The sequence below is a fragment of the Dendrobates tinctorius genome, unplaced genomic scaffold (assembly GCF_039654945.1).
Source record: "Dendrobates tinctorius isolate UK_male_01 unplaced genomic scaffold, ASM3965494v1 ptg000334l, whole genome shotgun sequence".
NCBI classification, from domain to species: Eukaryota; Metazoa; Chordata; class Amphibia; order Anura; family Dendrobatidae; genus Dendrobates; species Dendrobates tinctorius.
In genome coordinates this window covers 2,956,092-2,962,850 of record NW_027362000.1, presented here as the reverse complement: position 1 = coordinate 2,962,850, position 6,759 = coordinate 2,956,092, and the positions used below count along the sequence as shown (strand labels likewise).

The 6,759-nt window shown below is 39.7% G+C and overlaps 1 pseudogene; it reads left to right on the top strand.

Moving 5' to 3' along the window:
• The first annotated feature begins 3,642 nt into the window (after nucleotides 1–3,642).
• LOC141074812 (forkhead box protein I1c-like) lies at nucleotides 3,643–5,504 on the top strand (annotated as a pseudogene).
• The last annotated feature ends 1,255 nt before the right edge of the window (nucleotides 5,505–6,759 follow it).

Sequence of the window (6,759 nt, the reverse complement as noted above, 5' to 3'; positions counted from 1 at the left end):
AGTGCTTTGAAAAAAGCAGTTTGAACAGCAGTGTGCACACAGCAATGCAGCTAGCAGGTGGCCTTAAAAGGCAGCCTAATCACCACCAGCGCTGCTGCACACAACAAAAATCCTCCCCTTTCACTGCACACTAACTGTACAGTGAAAAGTGCTATCAGCAGAAGCAGTTTTTTTTTTTCTTCGTCCCTGCCTATCGCTCTCCCTGTTCAGAATCAGCAGCAGCACCTCTCCCTATTATAAGATTGGCAGAAGTAAGATGGTGGTCGGCATTCACAGCCTTATAGCACCTGTGACGCCACACAAAGCCAGCCAATCACTTCAATGCCCTTCTTTAAGATGGTGCTGGCCGCTGCACATGTCATCGTGTTGCCCACAGTGTGCGTCCTCCATCATTGCGTGAGAAAAGGCGCTGAAACTATCATTTGAAATGCGACTTTGGCGCGCTGATCGGTGACCTCATGGCCGACCTCATGCTAGGGTCGGGTTTCGATCGGCGAAACCCAACTTTGGCGAAAGTCGGCGATTTTTGAATCTGACCGACCTGTTTCGCTCAACTCTACTCCTGATCTATACAGTGCACAGCATAAATGAAAAAACCTTATTACAATTGTATTCAATATCTGACTGAACACAAGAACAATTGTCAAATGCTGACAGGACTGAGCTTCATAGGATATTTTTTTAATCTATAAAATGTCAGTAAGTTAATAATAAAATCCACATTACTAAATCTCCACTTTTGCACAAATGACTTGATACAAAAGGTGGCCAAGTGTCTCCTGATCTGAGCCCAGCCAAGCACCTATGGGGAGTTCTGGGGAGACAAGTTGTCATCACTGTCCATCCAGGCTCTAAAAGAGGTTGCTCTGGAAGAAAGGGAAAAGATAGATGTTGCAACATTTCGCCAACTTCACTCCATGCCTTGAAGACATGGTGTGGTCCTTAAAAAATCATGGAGGACACACAAAATACTATATGTAGTAGTTTTTGATGTGGGGTGTACTCATTTTTGCCTCAATTAGAGTATAACTCAAGATTCTGTAATGAAATTATATTATTAATCTTACTTTCATGGCATGGGTTAAAAAATGTTCTATGAAACTCAGTCTTGTCAATATTCTGGAAATTGTTCATGTATTAACTGAGGTATAAATTCAAAGCTTACTTTTCAAAGGGGGTGTCCTAATTTATGCTGAGAACATATATATATTTTTTATGCCAATTAATTTTGATTGAGTAGAACCATGTATATTTTTTTATGCTCAGACCATGAAATGAGACTACTATGGAAGTGTGAAAACCTGAGGGAAACCGATCTATGGAGTTTTAGTATGAGAGCAAAGCTTGTTAATTACTATAAAACAAAAAAAAAAAAAAAAAAAAAAAAAATTATATATTTACTGATGCATTTAGAAAAAATGTTTCTAAAAAGCTTTTAAAAAAAGAAAGAAAAGAAAACCAAGTGTACAACTCGGTAGGATAATACAATCTGATTTACATGACTTTTGTCATTTTCTTTTTGCTTAGGTTGACTTTTTCTTTGTCTTCTGGGTGGTTTACATTTCGTTAATAGGAAATTAACAAATGAGAAAACTAAAGACCCTCTGAGATGTGCATTGCAAATTCATCTTCCCGCATCTTAATTGAAATTGAGCTGACCAAAAGTAACCATCTGGTCTGCACCAAGCCACCAGAGCAATGTGGTGACGTCTATGGTCAGAGTTATATCCACTGTAATTACAGCATTGGGGTGAACTAAATGCATTAAAAGGCATCTAAATGCTACATATAAGTCCCCAGTCTGTGCCCAACGTCATAGGCGTTTAGGGGTAATTATGAATATAGAACGTAAATTCCTAGTATAGCAATAACTCTGGGAAATGCCAAAGCATCTGATATGTGGTCTACTTCCTACCACCAGTAGTGGCCACATGGAGGACATGACATAAGTAGCTGGTTAGCAGGATCACCCAGAGGAGCAACATATTCTGTCAATATGTCCAATTAATTTCTGAAATGGAAATACCTCTTGTAAAATCCTGAAAAAAATGCACATTTAGTCACCCAAGCAGATTAAAAGTTTTTCAATACTAGAGGTCCATATCAATAAAAATCACTGTTAACCCCTTTCTGATAACGGGAATAATAGTACGCCGATGTCGGACTCCCCCCACTTTGATGTGGGCTCTACTGCTGAGCCCACATCTTTCCTGCACATGTCAGCCATTTTGAACAGCTGACATGTGCCTCCAACAGCCATGGGTGAAATTGCGATCCGCCCATGGCTGTTAACTAGTTAAATGCTGCTGTCACTCTCTGACAGCGGTATTTAACTCACGCTTCTGGCAAGCGCGCCGGCCCATCAGAGACCCTGTCACATGATAGAGGTCTGCTGGAGATCTCTGGTTGTCAGGCCAACTCACTAGGATTGTCACTGCTGGACTGCTATGAGCGCCGCCTGGTGGTATGTGCTCATAGCAAGTGAGTATTTCTGCTACAAAACAGGCAATCTAATCATCGCCCGTATGTAGCAGAGCCGATCGGTTTATGGCAGCTTCTAGACTATTGAAGCATGCCAAAAGTTTAAAAAAAGGTTTTTAAAAATATTTTAAATATAAAAGTTCAAATCACCCCCCTTTCGCCCCATTTAAAAGAAAGCAATATAAAAAAAATGTCAAACATACACATGTTTGGTATCGCCGCGTTCAGACTTGCCCGATCAATATAAAAAAAAAAAAAAGAATTAACCCAAACGTAACGGGAAAGAAACTCAAATTACTTTTTTTGGTTGCCTCAATATTGCATTAAAATGCAACAACGGGCAATTAAAAATCGTATCTGCACCAAAATGGTATAATTAAAAACCGTCAACCCGGCACGCAAAAAATGAGCCCTCACACAACCCAAGACCATGAGAAATGGAGACGATACTTTACCACTTACATAAAAAAGAAAGTAGAAACATTTGGTGTCTGTGAACTCGTAATAACCTGGAGAATCATAATGGCAGGTCAGTTTCAGAATTTAGCGAACATGATAAAAGAAAACTACGGGATTGCACTTTTTTTGCAATTTCACATCACTTGGAATTTTTTTCCCCCATTTGCGAGTACAAGACATGGTATAACCAATGGTGATATTCAAAGATACAACTTGTCCCGCAAAAAACAAGCCCTCATATGGCCATATAGATGGAAAAAGAAAAAATGTTTTGGCTCTGGGAAGAAGGGGAGCAAAAATGAAAATGCTAAATCAAAAATACCTCTGGTCGTTAAGGGTGTTTGTTATTCTATTATTCCTTGACCTCTAGATGTTACTGTCAAATTCTGAATGACTATTTTAAATGCTTTAAAAATTTCCAAAAATAAAAAATCATTGTGCCCCTATGTATGGAAAAAATACAAGAGAGCACAGCCATTACAAAAATATAACTCATTTTTTATGTAGTCATTTTAAGCGTTTGTGATTTCATACATTTTCATCTGGTGACAGACCACAAAAAACGAATATGTGAAAGCAGACCAATCACTGGCCTCGGGCAGGGAGGATCACTACTCCGGAGAAGTATAAAGACAGCACTCCAAATCCATTAGGCACCTGTTGCCGGAAGCACCTTAATGTATGATGGTACTAAAGAAGAGTATGGACTCAATTTATCTTCCAGCTCAGACATCTACAAGTCTTCCCCCAGACTCATCCAAAACCTGTCCAGGATTCCACAGAGAGGTCAGCATATTATGAAAGCTTCACCATGTACCACCAGCAGAATCTACATTCAATGCAAAGGGCGGCCAACTATGGAATTGGGGACTATCCAACTTCAACAAACTCCTACGTATGGTTTAATGGGCCAGGAGTCAACAATATGCCTGGATATCTTCACAGAAGTAACCCAAGCTCATATATACCACCTTCTTATGTATCTGAGGGACAGTTACTGCCTAATTCGTCAGGTTTCAGTGGTCCGAATCTTGGTTTCTTATCCATAGCTGATCAGGAGGAACTTCTGAAACTAGTGAGGCCTCCATTTTCTTATTCAGCTCTTATTGCTATGGCCATACAAAATGCTCCGGAAAAGAAGCTGACCCTGAGCCAGATATACCAGTATGTGGAGGACAATTTTCCTTTTTATAAGAAAAGAAAATCCGGATGGCAAAATTCAATTCGGCCCAACCTCTCTCTAAACAACAGTTTTAAGAAAGTGCCAAGAGATGAGAGAGACCCAGGTAACAATATGACTGCAATCATTCTAATAAGGTCAGGGTCACACTTGCGAGAAACCCGCACAAGTCTCGCACCTCAACACCTAGCACTGCCACCGGCACTCAGGACCCGAGCGTGTGGCTACATATATTTCTATGCAGGCGAATGCTCTGGTCCGAATGCCGGCGGCAGTGTCGGGTGTTGAGGCGTGAGACTCATGCAAGTTTCTCACAAATGTGACCCCGGCCTTAATTATATTATTTAGATGCAACAGTATTAGTATTTTCCATCAAGTCCCCATTCCTTTTTGTCTTTTATTTAATTTCATTTTTTGTCAAATCCTAAATATCAAAAATTACTGTTAATTCTTTGTCATTTAGTTTGTACAATTCTATTCTTGCCTTCAAATACCCCAAGTCTATCCATGAATAAAACATTATACCAACAAAAATAAACAGTTAAGCAGAAAATATTACCATAAGGATATTTTGTTATAAATTTATTTTTTTTCATGAGTATATTAACTTTTAAATCCAAACTCACAGGAAGAATTTTAACTAAAAAAAAAAAAAAACACGAGTTTGCCAATAAATTTTTGCAACCGTTTGTTACCTAGTGTATTAGTAAAAATTGAATTTTTAGAGGTTTTTTTTAAAAGTGTATATTGCTTCTTATATTTGGCGTTTTACAGCTGCCATTTTGAATTGTATATATTGTTTATATTATATATTCTTTTACAATGTTTAGGCAAAGGCAACTACTGGACCATAGATCCTAATTGCGAGAAGATGTCTGACAATGGGAACTTACGCAGGAAAAGAAAGAGGAGGCCAGAACTGAACAACACCGACACTGTCACGGCTAATGATAAAGACGGTCGGGTGGTTTTAGGGATGAAGGGTGGTGATGATACATCATCTATGATGGTCCCAATGCCTCCAGAGGTGGAAGCTTCATCAGAAGATCAGAAGAGTGCATCTCCCCCAGAAATCACCTCCACCACTTGTCTGAACAACATTTTCAGCAGTACGGGCACCTCTTTGGACTCCAGCTCAGTCAACAGGCAGATGTCTCTGGGCTTGGTGAATGAACTCTCCCAGAGTAACGTCCCTGCATTGAGCAATTTCACCGCAGGCTCCGTGGAGGAACAATCTGCAGAATTGCAGCACACCTTACATCTCAGAGGTCCCTATTTCTGTTCTTTCACCGGCCCCAATCGAAATAGTCAATTTAACAGCCATTTTTGTAATAATTTCAGGGTCAACAGCCTCATCCACTCCAGAGAAGGCAGCGAGGTGTAGATCAAGAAGATGCGTCATGCTGGCAGCCGGTTTTCATCATAGAAAATGTATAGAACTTTGTTAAAGCAGTTACTGTAAATGACACACAGTTACCTGCCATGTAGATAATTGTTGGATACTTTAAAGCACCATTTTGAGAGGGGAGCGACAGCTTTTTTACTTTTAATAATTTTTGATATTTATATATTTTCCCAGAGACTGTTATTATAAGTTTTTTAAATTAAACTTTCTTACTGTTTTTGAAAAAACAGAAAAGAATCTATAGTAGTTTTTGTGGAAAAAAAAAAAATACAAAGTTCAATACAATTTTTCTCTTTCTTTTGTCATCTATTTATCTTGTACATATCTATCAATAGCTATTGAACCCGTTCTATGCCAGGGTGGCGAGTCTCTCCTTTTCTCTCTATCACCTGTCTTTCCCTCCTCTTTGTCCACCCTTCTCTCTTCCCCTCTTTCTTTCCACCTCTCCCTCAATTCCCCTTCCTTCTCCCGCTGGTGAAGCTGCTGCTGCTTCATCCAATGTCCTGCGCATGCACTGGAGGCTTCGGACAGAAGGACACATCTCCGGTTGTATTGTAGATATCTGTTTATATATTTCATATTCAGGGTGATGTAAGGACGGTCAAAAAAGAGCGCCAGCCATGTGTGAAAAAGGGGAGAATGCAGCTCCAGCCGGGCACCTCAGAAGAGGAAGATGATTAAAACAGTGCAATACCAGGGTCTGAATTAGAAGCAATTGAATTCACCCAGTCCTTGAATAAGAATAACTGGGGTCTTTTTCTTACATGTCCACTACAGGTATCCAATTTTAGGATTTGATGGTTAATGTTGACCAAGATGGTAGAATTTCAACATCAACCCACTTCAAAAAGAGTTGATGTTAACAGCTACCTTAACTTTACCAGCAGTCATCTCCCTAAATGGATCTCGAATATTCCCTAAGGGCAATATTGGAGAGTCCGAAAGAATTGCACTAAGGACAGTGATTTTTTAAAAGTCCTTGAAGACCGTTTTATCGACAAGGGTTACCTTAAACTATTGATGGACGCCTTCACCAGGGCCATTAACTCCACCCAGAAGGATTGTATCACTAAAATCAGAAGTAGAACTATTGCCCCAAAAAAGAAGGCGGAGTCTGCAAATTTTGCTAAATGGGGCCTGATTAGAGTTGAGCGACTTTGGTCGGATCGGGTTTCGTGAAACCCGAATGAAACAAAATAAGTTTCAGATGAAACTCGTCCGACTAGAGCAAAAA